Source organism: Thamnophis sirtalis, unplaced genomic scaffold (assembly GCF_051295495.1).
Source record: "Thamnophis sirtalis isolate CommonGarterSnake01/CBP01778 unplaced genomic scaffold, rThaSir2_p1.2 scaffold_2, whole genome shotgun sequence".
NCBI lineage: Eukaryota > Metazoa > Chordata > Lepidosauria > Squamata > Natricidae > Thamnophis > Thamnophis sirtalis.
The window spans coordinates 10,547,479-10,569,412 of NW_028261382.1; the positions used below are offsets into that span (position 1 = coordinate 10,547,479).

At 43.9% G+C, this 21,934-nt stretch overlaps 1 protein-coding gene across 1 annotated transcript in view; it reads left to right on the plus strand.

Annotated features, from left to right (window-relative positions):
• ADAMTSL3 (ADAMTS like 3) overlaps positions 1 to 21,934 on the plus strand; it is a 187,804-nt gene that overhangs the window by 54,607 nt on the left and 111,263 nt on the right. The gene's annotated exons all lie outside the window — the stretch shown is intronic.

Genomic DNA, 21,934 nt, shown 5'->3' on the forward strand with positions numbered 1-21,934 from the left:
GACCGCCGCGAACCGGTTGAAACCCACCCCTGGTAGGGTGCTTGGGCCACCACAGGCGCCCCCAACACGAGAGAGGTTGACCCTGGCCATGCCCACCCCAGCGTCAAACAGAACCCTAATGTGGTCCTCAATTAAATTGAGTTTGACACCCCTGCTATAGGGCATCGCACGCCAGAACAACTAGACACAAGGACAGTTTTCCCCCCAATGCCATCACTCTGCTAAACAACTGCTTTCGACAACCCTATCAAACTATCTAGTAAGGCTATATTCTGTTATTCTTCTCATCTTTCTTATTTTCTATGTCCTTATCTTTTTTTGACTGTAATTTTGTTGCTTGCGTCTTACGGTTTATATTGTTCACTTAGTATCCTAGTATGATTTATGTTGATTGCTTATTTAGTACCCTATGACTATCACTAAGTGTTGTATCTTATAATGTATGATGAATGTATTTTTTACAATGACTATGATCATGATTTATCACATATTGCTTGTATGTACACTGAGAGCTTATGCACTGGAGACAAACTCCTTGTGTGTTCAATCACACTTGGCCAATAAAGAATTCTGTTCTGTTCTGTTCTGTTCTGTTCTATTCTATTCTATTCTATTCTATTCTATTCTACTCTACTCTACTCTACTCTACTCTACTCTACTCTACTCTACCCTACCCTACCCTACCCTACCCTACCCTACCCTACATTCTACCCTACCCTACATTCTACCCTACCCTACATTCTACTCTACTCTACTCTACTCTACTCTACTCTACTCCACTCCACTCCACTCCACTCCACTCCACTCCACTCCACTCCACTCTACTCTACTCTACTCTACTCTACTCTAATATCATCTGTTCTGAGTCTGGGGGAGAATAATATAGGTCACCTGTTCTGTATACCACATCAGCTGGTCAGTGGAGACAAGACAGGGAGTTTAAATAGGGCTTCTTCCATTCATTCTTTGTTGGGAATGGGGTGGAATCAGTCAGGTGATTTATGCTGCCTACTTTCGTAAGAAATGTTGGAGACGTTTAATTAAACAGGCATCAGAAGTTCTGAATTAACAGTGGCTGGAATTGCTTGGTGGAAGCAGGAGTAGAGGAAGGGAAAAACAGATTAATACTGTTAACACTGACCTGTTGTTTGGAATGTTCTTTTGTATGTGGGGGAGGGGAGGGGGATGCACACTATATTATAGTGCTAAATTAAGAGCTGAATGTATGTGTTTCTTATATTTGGGGGAGACTGGAAATCATTCTTGTTATATATTTTTCTTTTCTTGTTCTTTATATCTTTCTGCATCTCTGTTTCTATCTGTGTTTTTTTCTCATTGTCTTTCTTCCTGTCTGCTAGTTTATATTCGGCAGAGTTCTGGGGCAAATGCTTAGAACTTTGGATGGACCCATGAAAATATTTTAATAATTTAATAAACCCAATAAATATTCCAGAAGAAATTTCCGAAGCACACCTTCACCAGGGCATTTGACATAAGAAGATATTGAAAGACATTTCATTAATGGACCGGCATAACCATCCAGGAATGTGGCAGTCTTAAGTTTTGGAATCAGATTAGAATTAGATTCTTTAGGGTATCATTTAAAGTGACAGTGTCAGTCTCATAGTAAAGAACCCCGATATCGCACGAATCCAGTGTTGGATTTCTCGTAACAAATTATTAAGGCTAAAAACCACCTTTTCCTCTCTAGCTTTCTAATTTGATTTGCTTTTTGGCTGCAGGCAAGCACACGCTAAGGTCATTCCATGTTTAGAGAAGGCCACATGGCTTTTAGAAAATTGAAAACGCTTGTAACATCTTTGCCTGAATTCATCGGTTAGAGCTGATCTCTTGACTCTTGAGACTTAAAGATATCTTTCTTAAATTATATTGACTTATCTTGAATACTTCATACCTGTCACATGCTTAAATTAGAAAAAGGCCCTTAAACATTTGTTCTGTGATCCAAGTGGCTCATCCTAGGCAGCCATAGGGGAAGATTTTCTGGGATTTGTAGAACTTGAACTTGAGTAGTCCTTGACATACAACAGTTCATTTACTGTCCGTTCAAAGTTACAATGGCACTGAAAAAAGTGACTCCCCCCCCCAGGGGTGGGTTTCATTTTTTTTACTACTACTCTGTGGGCATGGCCTATTTTGTGGGTGCAGCTTGGTGATCATATGACCAGGTGGGAGTGGCTTGGCGGTCATGTGACTGGATGGGCGTGACTAGGTGGGTATGGTTATGTGACTGGGTGGGCATGACTAGGTGGGTATGGTCATGTGATTGAGTGGGCATGGCCAACTCAATGTCATTCACATGGAGGGGCACCTCACCTGGCTTCTCCTTGTCCCTCCCCTGCCAACCAGTCCTTGCCTCATCTTGCCTGTTATGGTGGGAGAGGAAGCATTTTCAAAATAATCTTCCCCTTGATACTAGCCAATAAGATGAGATTTTGCTGTCAGAAGACCGCCTGATGTACATTTCCAAATATTGTTTACCACCATTCTCTTGGTGGAGAGATTTATAAAGAATAACAGAGTTGGAAGGAACTTTGGAGGTTTTCTAGTCCAACCCCAGCTGAAGCATGAGATGTGACCCTATACTATTATGGACAAATTTCTTCTTAAAAACCTCCAGTGATGGTCCCCCCCACCACTTATGACCATTGGAGCATCCCCAGGATAGTGGTGGGTTACGACCAGTATGCCCCAGTACGGGCATACCGGTGCCTGCTGGGAGCACCAGGTACCATTCCGGTACGGTGCTCTGGAGGACCCACCTGCCCGCCCGTGCTCCTTACTGGTATTTGAGGTTTTCAGGGCTTCTGTGCATGCGCACGGAGCATACGGCGCCTGTGCGACGCTCCACAGAGCAGCTGGAGCATTGCAGAAGCATCGCGGAGCATCATAGGTGGTAAGTACGCATGCATGTTCATGTTGTGGATGCCCAGCCCCATTGCACCATACTGGTTGCAACAGGATCCAGAACCCATCACTGCCCCAGGACCACATGGTCAAAATCTAATGCTTGGTAACTGACTCATATTGGTTTTCAGCCTATTCATCCTTGTTTTTATTATCCTGTACCGGCTGCCATATGATAATAGTTAAAAAAAAGAGGGGGGGATGGCTGGGATGAGATGGCTCATTAAGCTTGTTCATTGAGCTGTAAAGCTCTTCCCAGGCAGGGAGAGGGCAACCCATGATCCTCTGGGCAAAAGATCCAAGAGGGTTGCCTTTGAAGGAGGTTGTCAGGCCTGCAGTCATATTCCTTTTAGGGTCTTTAGCCTGCCACACACTCCATTATTTTACTGTGCTGTTTCATTAGTGGGGAATTGGGTGGGGGAATAGCAAGGAGTAGAATGTGTTGTTGTCAAAATAAACAATTCCTTTGTAGAAGCCCAAGGTCATCTTTTGTTCTCTACACTTCCGAGCCTGACCGGAACTGGATGGGTGGAAGCTGCCAGGATGGCAGTGGAAGATTGGACCATGGGATGGACTTGTGGGTGTGGGGGCAAGATCTTGAACTCTCAACTGGGTGGGGAAAAACCAGGAAGCTTTCAGATTCGGGTTTTCCACAGATGTGCCAACATGTCTCTCTTAATAAATTGGAACTTAGAGCAATACTTTGCCTTGGGCTCTGATTTAATTTCGGATGATATTTGGAACGCTGACAGAGGTATTTTAGCCCCTTGGAATCAAACCAAGCAAGAAGCATCTTTTTGGAGACCAAGGCAAAGCCTTGGTGAAGTAGGAGATGATTTTACAGGATGGCTGTTTTCCCCCACATGCGTTCCACCCATCCATTAGAACGAAGAGCAGAAACTCCAGTGACTGTTGCACTGAGAGAATAATGCGCAACTGTGTGTAACAATTAAGATGCTATTAAAGCACCTCTCTCTTTTTTTGGCTGCCTCTTTTCTGGAACTTGCTGACATTTGAGGTTATTCATCACCTTAGATGATTGGGTGTCCTGGGCCTCCTCTCCCCCCCTCCCCACCAAGCACAGTAGAAGACTGTGAAAGCTGCCAAGGAAACATGGGAGCAAGTTGATTTCTGCCAAATAGATAGCTCTGGTTGTGTCTCTCCCTGTTAGCAGCAAGGCAGCTAAAAATACAAGTTGAAAGCCATCAAGCTGTTTTCCAAGCTCCCCAAAAATATTGCAAACGCCCGTGTGCTGGTGTTGACTTAATTTGAAAAGTCTGTGCCTAAATTGATGGAGACCCAGTTGTAGGATGGAGACCAAGCAACGAATTGGGTTTACGTTTTTATGATTGAATTTAAAAAATTAACGTGTATGTTCTGGACAAAAACAGCTCACAGTTTTAAAAAGGAGTATTGAGCATTGGGTCCAGAGGTGATATTCAGCAGGTTCTGATCAGTTCTGAAGAACCGGTAGCGGAAGTTTTGAGTAGTTCAGGGAACTGGTAAATACCACCTCTGAGTGCCCCTGCCCAGTGGTGGGTTGCCAATTTTTTTACTACAAGTTTGGGCACGCTCCTATGCATGTGCAGAAGCATTTGGACATATGGGCAGAGCCTCCCCTTGCCACTACTTCCAGTTCACCCTATCTGGGCCAAACTGGGAACAACCCAAGCCCCGCTCCCATCTATTCTCTGCCTCCCAAGTCCCAGCTGATGGATAGTAAATGGGGATTTTGCAGTAACCTTCCCCTGGAGTGGGGTGGGAATGGGGATTTTACAGAATCCTTCCCCTGGAGTGGGGAGGGAATGGGGATTTTACAGAATCCTTCCCCTGGAGTGGGGAGGGAATGGGGATTTTACAGTATCCTTCCTCTCGAGTGGGGAGGGAATGGGGATTTTACAGTATCCTTCCCCAGGAGTGGGAAGGGAATCGATATTTTGCAGTATCCTTCCCCTGGAGTGGAGTGGGAATGAAGATTTTGCAGTATCCTTCCCTTGGAGTGGGGTGGGAATGGGGATTTTACAGAATCCTTCCCCTGGAGTGGGGAGGGAATGGGGATTTTATAGTATCCTTCCCCTGGAGTGGGGAGGGAATGGGGATTTTACAGAATCCTTCCCCTGGAGTGGGGAGGGAATGGGGATTTTACAGTATCCTTCCTCTCGAGTGGGGAGGGAATGGGGATTTTACAGTATCCTTCCTCTGGAGTGGGGAGGGAATGGGGATTTTACAGTATCCTTCCCCAGGAGTGGGAAGGGAATCGATATTTTGCAGTATCCTTCCCCTGGAGTGGAGTGGGAATGAAGATTTTGCAGTATCCTTCCCTTGGAGTGGGGAGGGAATGGGGATTTTACAGTATCCTTCCCCTGGAGTGGGGAGGGAATGGGGATTTTGCAGTATCCTTCCCCTGGAGTGGGGAGGGAATGGGGATTTTGCAGTATCCTTCCCCTGGAGTGGGGAGGGAATGGGGATTTTGCAGTATCCTTCCCCTGGAGTGGGGTGGGAATGAAGATTTTGCAGTATCCTTCCCTTGGAGTGGGAAGGGAATGGGGATTTTACAGTGTCCTTCCCCTGCCATGCCCACCAAGCCACACCCACCAAGCCAAGCCACATCCACCAAGCCAAGGCTTGGTGGGCATGGCAGAGAACCGGTAGTAAACATTTTTGAATCCCACCACTGGTTGAGTCTACATTTTCTGTATTTCTTACCATTCGAGAGATTGGAGGGGGGGAGAGAAGGCACCATTAGTCTTGACATCTGTTTTTAACACCTTCCTTTACATTTTTGGATGACTGCCCACTCCGAGCTGAAAAGTGACGAAGGGATCAGGCAAAGATGGCCAAGGGGTCTGTTCCCAGCTGGTATGACATCTGGAGTGTTGTGCATGGTGGATAGATTCAGAGCTGCAGTTTAATATGATTGGTATTTAAGTAGTAGGCCTGCAAGAGAAGGAAAGACGAGGATCGAGAATTTGCTGGCGTATTTGGCGGTGATGAAATGTTTGAAACATCACTGGTGCAGAGTCTTTTCTTACTGTGCGGTTGGGTGTATCTGTGTGTTACATCACTTACTAATTTGGAGCTTTATAGGGCAGACAAGTGAAGTCATTTTTGTAATAGGTACAATTACTTATCTTCCTAAGAAGCTTTGGCCATGTGTTCATTTGTCTTTTCTCTGTGTCGGAGGGTGGCTGTCTTTCTCTGCCTCCCTTTCCACCATGATTTTATTCACTTAGAAGGAAGCTGTATATTTATTTAAAGAAATAGTTTGGGTTGTGGTTTCCTTCCTTCCTTCCTTCCTTCCTTCCTTCCTTCCTTCCTTCCTTCCTTCCGTCCGCCCATCCATCCATGCAATCCTCCCTCCCTTCCTCCCTGTTTCTATTCCTTCCTTCCATTCAATCAATCCTCCCCTCTTCCTTTTCTATTCCTTCCTTCCGTTCAATCCTCCTTCCCTCTCTCCCTCCCTCCTTCCTCCCTCTTTTTATTCCTTCCTTCTATTCAATGCCCCCTTCTTCCTTTTCTATTCCTTCCTTCCATTCAATCCTCCCTCCTTCTCTCCCTCCCTCCCTCTTTCTAATCCTTCCTTCTATTCAATCCTCCCCCTTCCCTCTTTCTATTGCTTCCTTCCATTCAATCTGCCTTTCTTCTCTCCCTCCCTCTTCCCTCCCTCCCTCTTTCTAATCCTTCCTTCTATTCAATCCTCCCTCCTTTCCTCCCCCTTCCCTCTTTCTATTGCTTCCTTCCATTCAATCCTCCCTTCCTGCTTCCCTCCCTCTTTCTATTCCTTCCTTCCATTCAACCCTCCCTCTTTCATTTCTTCCTCCCTCCCTCTTTCTATTCCTTCCTTCCTTCCATTCAATCCTCTCTCCTTCCCTCCCTTCCTTCTCAAGGCAGCAAATATACCTAATAATCCTTCCTCTTCCTATTTTCCCCATCACAGCAATTCTATTTGGTAAATTCAGCTGAGAAAGATTGATTGGCCCAAAGCCATCCTTCTGGCTTTCATGCCTAAGGTGGGACTAGAATTCACAGTCTCCTGGTGTTTAGCCTGGTGCCTTAACCACTAGACCAAACTGACTGTCTTTATAATTTTCTTTTCCCTTTTTTTTTGTTTGAAGTTCTTCTGGTTGGTTACTAAAACAAACAAACAAACAAATAATTTTTCTTGTAATCCAATGACATATTTAGCTTATGTATTTTATTTATATAATATTTAAACCCCTTAGCAGTTACAATATTGGAAAGTGAATATTCAGAAGGGCTCCCCCCTCCCCATCTCTCTGAAACATTAGCCCGGATTCTCACTGCGGCTCTTCCTTCAACGGTATCAGCGTAGCATTTTACCTCCTTGGCAATTTTCCACTTACATCTAAATTAAATTTTATCACACTGCAGTCACTGTTTCCAGTCAGTTCAGCAGTATTTGCTTCTTGCCCTTGGCTCTGAGTGCTGTTCATTTATTTCTTTATTTTCCAATATTTATAGTCCATCCCATTCCTCTTAGATTCTGGCTGGGATACAGCAAACTCAAAGGCAAGATGCAGAAACCAATTGCAAAGCGTTTAAACAGATTTATCAATAATCAAATAAGCATTATAAACACCCAGTAAATTAAATTAGGGAAGTAAGAACCAAAGGCATACCGAAACAAATTGGCTTTAACCTACATATAAAAAAACAACAGGGTTGAATCCATCTACACTTCTGAGAGGAGAATATTCCATAAGATACGTACGACTATGGAGTAGATGTATTTATCTCCTCTTTAAGTCCACCATGATTGTTCTTTTCATAACTACCTATTTTAGATAGAAACTAGCTGATAACCCGGCATTGCCTGGGTATTTTTTTATCCTAATCCTGTATTAGACAGGAAAAGCCCTGATTTTGTTGAAAATCTCCAGACCAAACATAATTTCTAATGTTGTATTTTCCCCCTTACCAGAGGGAGCCCCCTTGTGGAGTACTGTGAAGATGTTTCCATGGCAACTCCCTTGCGCTGTACAGTAGAAGTCATTTTATGGCACAACAGGCTGTATTTTAACAGAACACAGACCCTGAGGGGTGTTAGGGATGTCTTACCCCCCATAGTGTTTGTTTCCAGAGAGTAAGCAATTTGTGTACCAAGTTTGGCTGAAATTGCTTGAGGCCTTCTACAGTTATGCTAGAACATACACAAACACACAGAGCCATTTTTATATATATAAGAAAGAAGAGGAGAGATGGATGAATGTGCTAGGTAACAATTTCCAATGTTCTGTTTTTAAACTCTCAAGATCTTGATATCCTATTTGTGAAACAAAGCACCTTGTATTCCCTTTCTCTTTAAAAAAAAAGTATGATTTTTTAAATCATTTCTTCTGGCCATATTTAGTAGACCTATCTTCTCAACAAGGGCCCTTTTAGATATTATTCTGTGAAGTTTATACTATTTGCAGTATCTTCCTTTTTCTTGAGCTTCCCCCCCCCCATTCATTACCATGGTTTGATGGGTTTTTTTTCTTCTTGTTGTAATTATACCAAGTTTGGGAAAGATGCTAATATTTATAAACCCAAGAGCGTGTAGTTGATGTGAATTCTGTGTAAGGATCATTGGATGTAAGAGTTTAATTCCTGGACCCATGCTAGAGATGCAAATGAGAATATTTGCTTTATATTTATTCTATGTCATTTCCTTCACAGTCTGCGGGTTTTAAAATATAATGCATGAAAATAGGAAGCATTTTTAATATCCACAGAAGAAATGGTGTAAAAAAATTCACTTAGCTTGCAAATATGCTTATCCCAAATGAATAGTGGGGTCAAAGGATAAGTAGAAGAGAATGCTTTAAGCTCATTAAACCAAAACAATTATTTCCACTGTTTCTTCTAACTGCATACATTTTGTATGCCCTTTGTTCAAGTATTTTGCGAATATATTTATTAATGCTGTGTCCTTCCATGGCTACGTACCAGCAGCTCGGGTTACCCAATTAAAGCAGTTTCCTTTCTTTGCCAGCAAAATGTTTTCTTGAAATGACTTTCACTTCTTGGGGTACTTGAAGTGGAGAGCTTTAGGAATAACAACACGTCTGTGTAAACGAAAACATTATTTTAAGGAACAATATTAGGTCAACCGACTACTAGACTTTATATACAGAGGTTCTTGGAAGCGAGTGATGTATTTGCAGACTGCATTGAGATAGCTTTGGAAAGTATAAACGTAGAAATACTATATCCAGTTTGGGGGGGGGGAGGGAAAGTCCACAGAGTAGATGAATAAAGGAATTCTTTTTCTCTTGTTTTATAACAGGAGTTGAAAAGGGACCCTGGAGGTCCTCTAGTCCAGCCCCCTACTCAGGCAGGAAACTTTATATCATTTTAGACCAATGGTTGTCCAATCTTTTCTTAAAACCTCTGGTTTTGATACACCCACAGTTTCTAAAGGCAAGTTGTTCCACTGATTAGTTGTTCTAACTATCAGGAATTTTTTCCCCCTTAGTTCTAGGTTGCTTCTCTCCTTGATGAGTTTCCATCCATTGCTTCTGGTTCTGCCTTCAGGCGTTTTAGAGAGTGAACTCCCTCTTCTTTTTGGCAGCCCCTGAGATATCAGAACACTGCTATCATGTCACTCCTGTCATCTTCTTTTCATTAAAGTAGACATGCCCAATTCCAGCAACCATTCTTTACATGTTTATTAGTCCCCTAATCACCTTTGTTGCTGTAATCACTCTTGAATTCTGTTAACTCTTATCTAGCACCAAAATAATGCTGATCTTTAGATTCTTGTGGTTAGGCATGAACAATAAATCACCTTAACTGTTCCTTTGCCTCTGACAAGTTAGCTCAAAGTCACTCAAGTCACCTTTCATGCCTAACTCACCTTCTCCTGGTTTCTAACCTGCAGTGCTAACTGCCACTGCGAGACCGTCTTCTGCCACATACTTCCCAACGACCGATAAGATCGCACAGGGAGGGCCTTCTCCGGGTGCCGTCAGCCAGACAATGTCAGCTGGCAACTACCCAGGGGAGGGCCTTCTCTGTAGCCGCTCCGACCCTCTGGAATAAACTGCCCCCAGAGATCCAGACCCTACCCACTCTCATGGCCTTCCGTAAGGCTCTTAAGACCTGGCTATTCCGGCAGGCCCCGGGCTGTTGAACTCACGATTGAGTTCCAGCCCCGATCAGACTGGGTGTATGTTGTGGTCTTTTTAATCTATGTTTTTGTGCTTTTAACTTCTATTTTTAAATGTATTGTTGTAAGCCGCCCGGAGTCCTTCGGGATTGGGCGGCCTATAAATTTATTAAACATCAAACATCAACATGACTGGCTTTTCTAACATTGTCTTTAATTTTAACAGGCAGATAGCCTAAAGATGGAGTCCATTCTTGAATTCTAGCCATTGGGATAAAACGGGAGCATTCCTTTGCAGGGACGTTGTTGCAGAAACCTGAGAGATGAAATAACATTTGTGAGTGAGAGCTTGAAAAAGACAAGACAAAACCCAGAGGGTGTCTGAGAAGCTAGGAGAAGGCCTCCACTGTCTTGAGGATGAAATCATTCGAAATTTCAACTGTGTATTTATTAAAACTGAACAAGAATAACCATTAAAGCTCGATTCAGATAAGGGCTTGCCAATCCTAAAATAGATGGCTGGAACCTTGGCCTGTTGTTGCATTTTTCTTTTCCCTCTGTGATGTGAGCCAAGAAATATGCATCTTGTCGATGCTCATAAGCACGCACAGCCAGACCAGCAAAGCAGTGGTGCAAAGAGTCCTTCACTGCTACCTCTCTAAATATATGGTGAAATTCAATTTTTTTAAACTACCGGTTCTGTGCGTGTGGTTTGGTGGGTGTGGCAGGGGAAGGATACTGCAGAATCCCCATTCCCTTCCCACTCCAGGGAAAGGATATTGCAAAATCTCCATTCTCACCCCACTCCCGAGGAAGGATACTGCAAAATCTCCATTCTCACCCCACTCCTGGTGAAGGTTGCTGCAAAATCTCCACTCTCACCCCACTCCTGGGGTAGGTTACTTCAAAATCTCCATTTTCACCTCACTCCTGGGGAAGGATACTGCAAAATCTCCACTCCCATCCCACTCCTGGGGAAGGATTGTGCAAAATCTCCACTCCCACCCCACTCCTGGGGTAGGTTACTTCAAAATCTCCATTTTCACCCCACTCCTGGGGAAGGATACTGCAAAATCTCCACTCCCACCCCACTCCTGGGGTAGGTTACTTCAAAATCTCCATTTTCACCTCACTCCTGGGGAAGGATACTGCAAAATCTCCATTCTCACCCCACTCCTGGGGAAGGATACTGCAAAATCTCCACTCCCACCCCACTCCTGGGGTAGGTTACTTCAAAATCTCCATTTTCACCTCACTCCTGGGGAAGGATACTGCAAAATCTCCACTCCCACCCCACTCCTGGGGTAGGTTACTTCAAAATCTCCATTTTCACCCCACTCCTGGGGAAGGATACTGCAAAATCTCCACTCCCACCCCACTCCTGGGGTAGGTTACTTCAAAATCTCCATTTTCACCTCACTCCTGGGGAAGGATACTGCAAAATCTCCATTTTCACCCCACTCCTGGGGAAGGATACTGCAAAATCTCCACTCCCACCCCACTCCTGGGGTAGGTTACTTCAAAATCTCCATTTTCACCTCACTCCTGGGGAAGGATACTGCAAAATCTCCACTCCCATCCCACTCCTGGGGAAGGATTGTGCAAAATCTCCACTCCCACCCCACTCCTGGGGTAGGTTACTTCAAAATCTCCATTTTCACCCCACTCCTGGGGAAGGATACTGCAAAATCTCCACTCCCACCCCACTCCTGGGGAAGGATACTGCAAAATCTCCACTCCCATCCCACTCCTAGGAAAGGATTGTGCAAAATCTCCACTCCCACCCCACTCCTGGGGTAGGTTACTTCAAAATCTCCATTTTCACCCCACTCCTGGGGAAGGATACTGCAAAATCTCCATTCTCACCCCACTCTTGGGGAAGGATACTGCAAAATCTTCACTCCCACCCCACTCCTGGGGAAGGATACTGTAAAATCTCCATTCTCTCCCCATTCCAGGGGAAGGATATTGCAAAATCTCCATTTCCTCCCCATTCTGAGGTGAGCCAGAGGTGATATTTGCTGGTTCTCCGAACTACTCAAAATTTCTGCCACCGGTCCTCCAGAACCTGTCAGAGCACCCTGATATAGAGAAGTACTGTGCCCAGCGGACTTGTTTGAGGGACAATTTCCTAGGGGTTTTAGAGCTTTGAGGTTTTTGTGATCAGTTCAGACCTCGAAAGGCACTTCCCCCCACCCTCTAGGAAATGTCTCTATGACTGCGTAGAACTTCCTTTTCCCAAATGGCCCACCTTCTCTTGGCATTGCTGAGTTTTTTGGACATGTAGGCACAAGGCAGGAATTGTCCTTTTGGGTCCTTTTGCAGGAGTATTGCTGCTACATCGCTGGCATCTGCTTAGATGATGAACTGCTGTTCTGGATCTGGGTGCTGAAGGATTGGCTCCTGGGCAAATCATGCTGGCCGGTGCACTGGAAACCAGAAGAGCAGCTGGCGATGGCACACATGCACACTCTTGTGGCCCGCCAGTGGCCAGCGGAGCTGGCAGCAGATTCGGACAGTGAGGAGGTTGGGGAGAAAGATGGGCCAGTCCTGGAGTCTGGGGAAGGCTCTGATGAGGGCTCTGTATCGGAGGCTGAGAGCGGGCCAGAGCCGTATGCCAGTTATCAGCTGCCTTCAGAATCAGACATCAGTGAGGCAGATGAACAATTGAAGCCTGTTCCCAGTGCACACATGCACAGAGTTGCCAGACGAAGGAACAGCTAAAGAACAGGGGTCGCCTTGGGAGTAAGGCCACAGGTGGGCGGTGAATGGCCCCTCCCAGAGGAAATAAAAGAGGAGCAAAAGGGGAGTGGAGTTTGCAGGAGACAGTTAGATCGCTTAATTGGTTGGTGACTGAGATTCCTTGCCAAATTTTTCAGATATCAGCTTAGCAGCTCTCCAAGCTAGATAAGGTCTGTGACTATAAATCCTCCCTTGAAAGACTTTGCTGGATGTGAATGAGCAGAAATCACAGTAAATTAAAAAAAGGTTTTTTTGTTGGGACGAGGAGTTTGCTTCATCCTCTTGGGAAGCCTCGGTCAGAACACTTACAGGAAAACTATAACGGTAGTCCTCAACTTACAACAGTTCATTTAGTGACCATTCAAAGTTACAACAGCACTGAAAAAAGAGACTTCTGGTCATTTTTCACACTTAAGACCATTGCAGCAGTCCCCATGGTCAGGTGATGAAAATCCAGACGGTTCACCACTGACTCACATTTATGTCCATTGCAGTGTCCCCCTTTGCGACCTCCCGACAAACAAAGTCAATGCGGGCAGCCAGATTCACTTAACAACTGCGGGGGGTTCACTTAAGCAACCATGGCCAGCAAAAGTCGTAAAACGCAGCAAAACTCACTTAACACATCTCTCACTTAGCAACAAAAATTCTGGGGCTCAATTGCCGACGTAAGTTGAGGACTACCTGCATTTGATTCTGCAAGCAGCGGATTCCCTTGGGATCCACCGTCCTCTGATACGCTCAAGGCCAATCAAGTGAATTCTGCGTACCTTCCCTATGTTATTTTCCACGCTGAATTCTAAAAAGGCAACATTCCTTCTGCTTAATGACACAAACCACTCGAGCAATGATTTGGCAAGGTTTTTGGCTTCGCTGCTCGCTCTTGAATTGGTTCTGAAATAGCCTCTCGGACTGGCATGCGATCGCTTCCCTGGCACACAACCCTGGACAACATTTTTTCCTTGACTCTTCCTTGATTTGTTGTGTGGAATTGGCCACTTGCAGCAATATCGCCCGTCTTCCGCGGATTCCTTGCTCAAGCAGCCTTTTCCAGAGTAGAAGTAAAAGAGTTGCCTTGTGACGACCTGTGAGGCCGGCACTTAGACAAAATTTTGAAATTACAGCCGTCCAAACGAAGGAGCCGTCCTATCTTAAGCTTTTGTGGGAAACTTTTTGTGTCGACGTTCCTATAATCCTATCTAGGTGTCTTCAAAACGTGACCAGGTATTGTAAAGGTACTTTCCCAAAGGAAAGTAACTGTTGTTAAAGTTAGCATCTTTTCGGCGGTGCTAGCGATATATGCTACCACTCTAATGGCAGAAAGTGAAGAGGAACTAAAGAGCCTCTTGATGCGGGTGAAGAAGGAGAGTGCAAAAGTTGGCTTGAAACTCAACATTAAGAATATTAAGATTTCAGATTTCAGATTCAGATTTAGTTTATTTGTATGCCGCCCTTCTCCGGGAGGGACTCAGGGCGGTGAACAACTCAAAAGGGGGAAAGGAGACATAAAACACAATACACGTAATTAAAATACACAAGAATCACACAGCCATACAAGTCGAGAGGGGAGGGGAACTCATCAACCCCAGGCCTGCCGGCACAGCCAGGTTTTGACGGCTTTCCGGAAGGCCTGGAGAGAGGTGAGGGTCCGAATCTCCACGGGGAGTTCATTCCAAAGGGCCGGAGCTGCTACAGATAAGGCCCTCCCCCAGGTAGTAGCCAGGTGGCATTGACTGATGGATGGATCATGGCATCCGGCATTCCCAATTCCTCCCTCAAAGAGGGAACAGCCAGGTCAGCTTCAACACATTATTGCAGGCTGATTCAGCAGGAACAGCTGATTGGAGGGTGGATCGGCCTCCCTGAATACCCCCTATCAGCTGTTCCAGGCTGCAGGGATTGCCACATACCATCACCTCCTCCGTTTTTGACTACATTCGGTGTATAAGACGCACCCAAATGTTCACCCTCTTTTTTGGGGGGGCGGGGGGAAACTGGGTCTTATACTCTGAAAAATATGATAATTTTTTTCTAGTTCCACTTATTTTAGCTGTGTGTTTCTTTGCTTTAGCTAATGGTTGCGTTGCTTCATTTTGGGCTGAGATTTCATTATGGTCAATTAAACTGTTATGTGACACCCGAAGAGTGGAGTTAATAGTCAATTCAGCAATTTAAAAGAAGAAGAAGAAAGAAAGAAAGAAATGAATTGCTCTATGTGATTTCTCACCAATCATGAGACCTACTTGATTTTTGGAGAGAACCGTGGAGATTTGAGATGTCAGTGAAACGAAAACAGAGCCATGCTTCTCTTGGCTTCTGAAGTTCCCATCAGAAACATGGTGCCAGGCAGAAGGCCAAGATGCTTGGCAGACTCCCATTTCCCACTGGCTGGTTAAGCAAGACATAACCCAAACCCAGCCCTTTTGTATAGGGATGCAGACGGTGCCCCACAACCCATTAGGCCTCGTTGGCAAAAGAGAAAGAAGATCCTACAACTGAGGACTGAAAGAGGATCTGAGATTCAAGAACAATAGAAAAAGGAAGAACAATGGAAATTATGAAAAAGAGCTACTTCTCAGCATTTACTTGTTTTATACACCAAGATACCCTCCCTCCCACTTTCTGTCCCTTCCTCCCTCTCTCCTTCGCTCGATTCCTTCCTTCCATTCAATTGTCCCTCCCTTTTGTCTTTCCTTCCTTCCTTCTTTCCTCCCTCTATTCCTCTTTCTAATCCTTCCTTCTGCTCAATTCTCCCTTCCTTTTTTCCTCCCTTCCTCCCTCTCTTCCTCTTTCTTATTCTTCCTTCCATTCAATTCTTCCTTCCTTCTTTCCTCCCCCTCCCTCTGTTCCTCTTTCTAATTCTTCCTTCCATTCAATTCTCCCTTCCTCCTTTCCTCCCTCCCTTTCTTCCTCTTTCTAATTCTTCCTTCAATTCAATTCTTCCTTTCTTCCTTCCTTCCTCCCTCCCTCCCTCTCTTCTCTTTCTAATTCTTCCTTCCATTCAATTCTTCCTTCCTTCTTTGCTCCCTCTCTTCCCAACATAATTGAGAAGATTATATTGGCCAATTAGAGAAAGAGTGAGGATCAAATTGCAAAACAATGTTATGACAGGAGAGTGACTGGCTTGAGAGGAAGAGGATGGCTGGCGGGGAAATCAGGAATGTGGAGTGTCAATAAAATCATGTGAAAAGTACATTGATGAGACGTTTCAAAGCCAAAGAGGAAGTATGAAGGCATATATGGACATGGGTAAAAAAAAAAGGATGGTTTTACAAGGATAGAAAGTTACAGAGAATTTATCTTGTATTTAATTATCAAATTTAGAGACCACAAATCTTGCTAGCAAAGTTTTTATACTACATAGTATGGCAAAAGTAAAAGTTTCCTTGTCATGCCCAATTCTCTAGGGCAGTGGTCTCCAACCTTGGCAACTTTAAGACTTGTGGACTTCAACTCCCAGAGTTCCTCAGCCAGCAAAGCTGGCTGAGGAACTCTGGGAGTTGGAGTCCACAAGTCTTAAAGTTGCCAAGGTTGGAGACCACTGCTCTAGGGTACAGTACAGTATTCATCTCCATTTCTTGGCCGAAGGAGCTCGAGTGGTCCAAAGACATTTTTGTGGTCATGTGACCAGCATGACTTTTTGCCAAAGACTTATGGAATTCAGTTATCTTCCCACCGAAGTGGTACCTATTTATCTACTTGCATTTGCATGATTTCGAACTTCTAGGTGGGCCGGGGCTGGAACAAGTAACAGGAGCTCACCCCTTTCCGTGGTGCTGAAGTCTCAAACCTGAGCTGTCAGTGTCTTTAACCACTGAGCCATCATGTCCCCTACATATCATATAATATAGTAAATGGAATGGATGTCAAATACTTATATCTATACAGTATTTCTTTTTATTTTCCTTATCTCATGCCTTTAATCTCTTTGGCTATACAATGTTGCTTATCTGGAAAAGATATATGGGTAGTATGTATCAGAACCGCGTTGCTGCTGGTTCGGCCTGATGGAATTCAGGCCTGGGTAGCAGAACTGGTAGTGACCCATGCCTGCCACGCCCCTAAACTGGTTCCCTCACTGCCGCTGGGCCGCCGCCATTTTGGTTTTTAGTGACGGCGCATGTCAATGGTGGGTTTCAAAAATTGTTCGAACCTACTCTGTGGGTGTGGCCTCCTTTGTGGGAGTGGCTTGCCACCCATGTGACCGGATGGGAGTGGCTTGCCACCCATGTGACCAGATATGAAGATGCCGACAACACTTGTCAGAACCACCTTAAATTACCTCACTCACAGCACTGGCATGCATAAGAATATGATGTAAACTTGTTTTTTAAAAGGCATCTTTGGTTTGTGTTAAAACAACTTCAACACACGCAATGTTCTGATTGCACCACAAACGCAGTAGTCATCCTTACCTTTCACAGAGGCCCTGAGTTTTATAAATAGGAGCATGATAGTGTAGAATAATCATATCCAAGGACCAGTGGTGGGTTTCAAAAATTTTTGGAACCTCTTCTGTAGGTGTGGCCTGCTTTCCGGGTCCACTGGTGGAACCTCTTCTAACCGGTTCGGTAGATTTGACGAACCGGTTCTACCGAATAGGTGCGAACTGGTAGGAACCCACCTCTGGCGCATGTGCTGTTCACTGTAAATTGTTCTGCACATGCACGAAGAACAATTTACATTGAACAGTGCACGCATGTGTTGTGCACACGTTGCAAACTGATAGTAAAAACAGCAGCAACCCACCCCGGGTATGCATGTAGGCATGTATGTATGAATCCTGGCCAAGTGAAGAGGGTTACTTTTAGTATGGCTAGATACAACTGCTGAATTCCTGGAAAATTTCATAACAAATTACGATAAATTGGCCGCTGATTTTAAAACAAACAAGACAAATCTGTTCTTTTATGCAACTTCTTAGAATTTTGGGCAACTCATTCGACAGATGTCAGATATAGAAAAGAAAGAGCCCCTTGACAGTTGTATTATAATTAAACTTTTACAGCCTCTTTGTTCCTCCCCCTGAAGCCTTTTGCACTCATCATTCAGTTCAGTTTAAGTGTATCCAAATTGGAAAATGATTCTTTATGTAACCTTGTTTAGGTTTTTCTCTCTCTTTGTTTTGGAAATAAAATAGGTTGTTGATTTCTCAAGGCAGATTTTTGTCCTTTGTAAAGAACAGCATGCTTATCTATCAACAATACTGACTTTATTTTGTTATAATTATATATTAACAATTACAGTAATAATACATTTACTCTGATGTTGCGGTGGCCAATCTCATTTTATCTATCTTTCTATCATCTCCCTCCCTCCCTTTCTCCTTACCTCCTTACCTATCATCTATCACGTCATTCATCTATCATCTATCTATCTGTCTGTCTGTCTGTCTGTCTGTCTGTCTGTCTATCTATCTATCTATCTATCTATCTATCTATCTATCTATCTATCTATCTATCTATCTATCTATCTATCATCTCTCTATCATCTCTCTACCTATCCATCCATCATCTCTCTCTCTATTCGTTATCTATCTATCCATTATCTGTCTATCCATTATCTATCTATCCATTATCTATCTATCCATTATCTGTCTGTCTATCTGCCTGCCTATCTATCTATCTATCTATCTATCTATCTATCTATCTATCTATCTATCTATCATCTATCTATCATCTATCTATCCATCCATCCATCATCTCTCTCTCTATCCATTATCTACCTCTCCATTATCTATCTATCCATTATCTGTCTGTCTGTCTGCCTGCCTGCCTGCCTGCCTGCCTGCCTGCCTGCCTGCCTGCATATCTATCTATCTATCTATCTATCTATCTATCTATCTATCTATCTATCTATCTATCTCTAATCTATCTATCTATCTATTATCTCTCTCCATCCATCATCATCTGTCTGTCTATCTATCTATATATCTATCTATCTATCTATCTATCTATCTATCTATCTATCTATCTATCATAATTTCTCTGTCTGTCCATCATCTCTCTCTCTCTCTCCATCCATCATCCATCCATCCATCCATCCATCCATCCATCCATCCATCCATCCATCCGTCTGTCCGTCCATCTATCACGTTTCTGAATCGCCCCTCTCCCTCAAAGAAGGACTAATCCCAATACTGTACCATCCTATGGAATTCCAGTTTCCCATGTTAGCTGGGAAATGAGATGTTGTATTCCCAACAGATTTGGGAGGCGCCAGATTGGAGAAGCCTCCTATGATTTTTTAAAAAATGGACCTACTATAACTGAGGAGCAAAAAATTGTGTTACTCTAACCTCATAATACAAATAGTACTAGCTTGTGTTTCTTTAGTTTTCAAGTTTGGCCTAGCTCGGAAGGCTTGACGAGTAGTTGCCCAGATGTTTGCAGCACAGATTGGGACACAAGAACTAGATGAGGGGTCAGCAACCCGTGACTCTGGAGTCGCATGTGGCTCTTTCATCCCTCTGCTGTGGCTCCCTATCGCTGGTCAGCACCACAATTTTGAGAGTAGCATCCAGTTGGGAGCAGCCAGGAGGAGACGCTATGGCAAAGGGCCGGTTTTCTGGTCAGCTCCACAATTGATAGGGTTTTTGGTTAGGGCAGTTAGAGGAAAAAGGATGCCGCACGAGGAGGAGACTCTATGGTGGGGGAACCGGACTTCTGGTCAGCTCCAGAATTGAACGGGAGGGGGGGGGCTTCCGGTTAGGACCTTTGTGGCTCTTTGAATGTTTAAGGTTACCAACCCCTGGAGTAGATTCAGCTCCACAGCTTAGGTTTATAAGGGAATCTATCTGTGCAACTATATATTTTTTTTTCAACCTTTGTAATCCAGAGGTGTGGAACAAGGACAGAGCAGGGCTGTAGCTCCCATTCTACCTGACCCTTTCTTCCTTATTTCTGAGCCCTGCAGAGCATATTTATCTTTGCAGGAACCAGGGAGTACGGTTATGTTTTCAGCACTAACCCTCCTGCCAACATGGCCTTTGGCCAACACAGTGCTAAGAGTGTTTGCTTTAGGGCTCCAATAATTCCAGCAAGCCTTCTTTTCTCTTCACAAGTATGGAGTGAGAATTGTAGGACCCAATCTTATTTCAGCCTCCTCCACGGTCTTTCCAACAGGAGGTTTTCTCCTGCTGTGCCTTTTTTTCCCCCCAGTAGATAAGAACCAATTGTTCTGAAGGACTTCCAGTTCCCCCCAAAAATCTAATTTGCCATAGAGGATGATCAAAGTTCTCATTTGTCCCATCCCGTCTTTCTTCATAACCATTCGACTAAATCAGTTTCCACGCTGTTGACTTAAATTCCAGCCAGTTCAAATAATTCATCCCATGGGAAAAGGAGTTTAAAGTAGTTTTGAGCTGGCCTATCGTTTACTAGAAAAATAATATTTGATTTACTAGCTGTCAGCTTTCATCAAATCTGTGCATTATATTTGTCTATGCTGTAAAGCCAATTTCAAATAAAGAGAGAGGGAATGGGGGAAATCAGCAAAGAGCATCGCTTTAACTTGAATTGGCTCACAGTTAGGAATTAAATCAATAATCAGCTATAACTAGTACAGAGAAGAGCAATATTTTGTTAAGAGGCTGCTGGGGGAATTACTCTGTAATTAGCTTTTAAAAATGTTTTTGTTGGTTTAGACCCATGTTTTTCTGGTTGTTGATATCTGGGGCCTAGTGTTCTTTCACATGAAGGCAAAGGATACCATTCCTCGAATTAAAAAAAATATTGTTAAAATATGAGCATATGCAGTTGATGAGAAAAAGAAGGCCATTGATTGGACCACAACTTATTGATTAATTATATTAAATTAGCCTATAACCTGGTATTGCCTGGGTATTTATTTATAGGGGGAAAATGTCCGGACCAAATGTAATTTCTAATGTTGGATTTTCCCCCTTACCAGAGGGAGCCCTCTTGTGGAGTACCGTGAAGCTGTTACCATGGCAACTCCACTGTGCTGCACAGTAGAATCCATTTTACTCAGTACAGTAGGAGCCATGTTAGGACACAACAGTCTATACCTTAACAGAACACACACACCGAGGGGCTTTAGGTGTGTTTTACCCCCACAGTATTTGTTTCCAGAGAGTAAGTCAAAACTTTGGCTGAGGGATGACACTGTGTATACAGAGACAAAATCACAGATTTCCCCTCCTGCACCAATTCATCAGACCATTGAGAGCTGCCCCAAATCTAGATATTTCCCACTTTTCCCCAAGAGTAGGAATGATTCAGAACTTTGGGGAAGGTTGAAGGTTCAGAAGTTGAGTGAGCCCTGATGATGCAGTGGTTAGATTGCAGTATTGGAAGCTAATTCTGCCAACTGCCAGCAGTTCGATTCACACCAGGTTCTTCTCTTTCTTTTAGCTCTATTGTCATTTTATCCATTTCTGTGCATTCGAGTATTATACATTAATATAACACTTATTTACATTATGACATGATACCCACGTTTTGATGTGGTGTTGGGGCTTAGTAGATCTTACTAAATGAGGGTGGCCAGTTTTCTAAAATATGAATGAGTAACATTTTAAAGATTAAAGGAGGCACAAATCTTTCACCAGCTGCCTACAGTTTGGCAGATCGAATCTCACCAGGCTCAAGGTTGACTCAGCCTTCCATCCTTCCAAGGTGGGTAAAATGGGGACCCGGATTATTGGGGGCAAGAGGCTGACTCTCTGCTTAGAGGGGGCTGTAAAGCACTGCAAAGTGGTATATAAGTGCTATTACTAAATGCGAAGGAAGGAAGGAAGGAAGGAAGGAAGGAAGGAAGGAAGGAAGGAAGGAAGGAAGGAAAATTGATGAAGGAAAGAAGAGCCATGGTGGCACAGTAGTTAGAATGTGGTACTGCAGAATAACTCTGCTGACTACCAACAGTTCGATTCCGAATGGCTCAAGATTAATTCAGCCTTTGATCCCTCCAAGGTGGGTAAAATGAGGACCCAGATTGCTGGGGGCAAGAGCCTGACTCTGTAAACTGCTTAGAGAGGACTGTAAAAAGCACCGTGAAGCGGTATATAAGTCTAAGTGTGATTGCTATTTCAGAATTTTGGAACTTGTTTGGGCATGATGACCTCACCTGATTCTTCTTCATCTCTGGCAGCTGTTTTGATGAGGCAATAAGAACTCACACCCAACTTAGCCT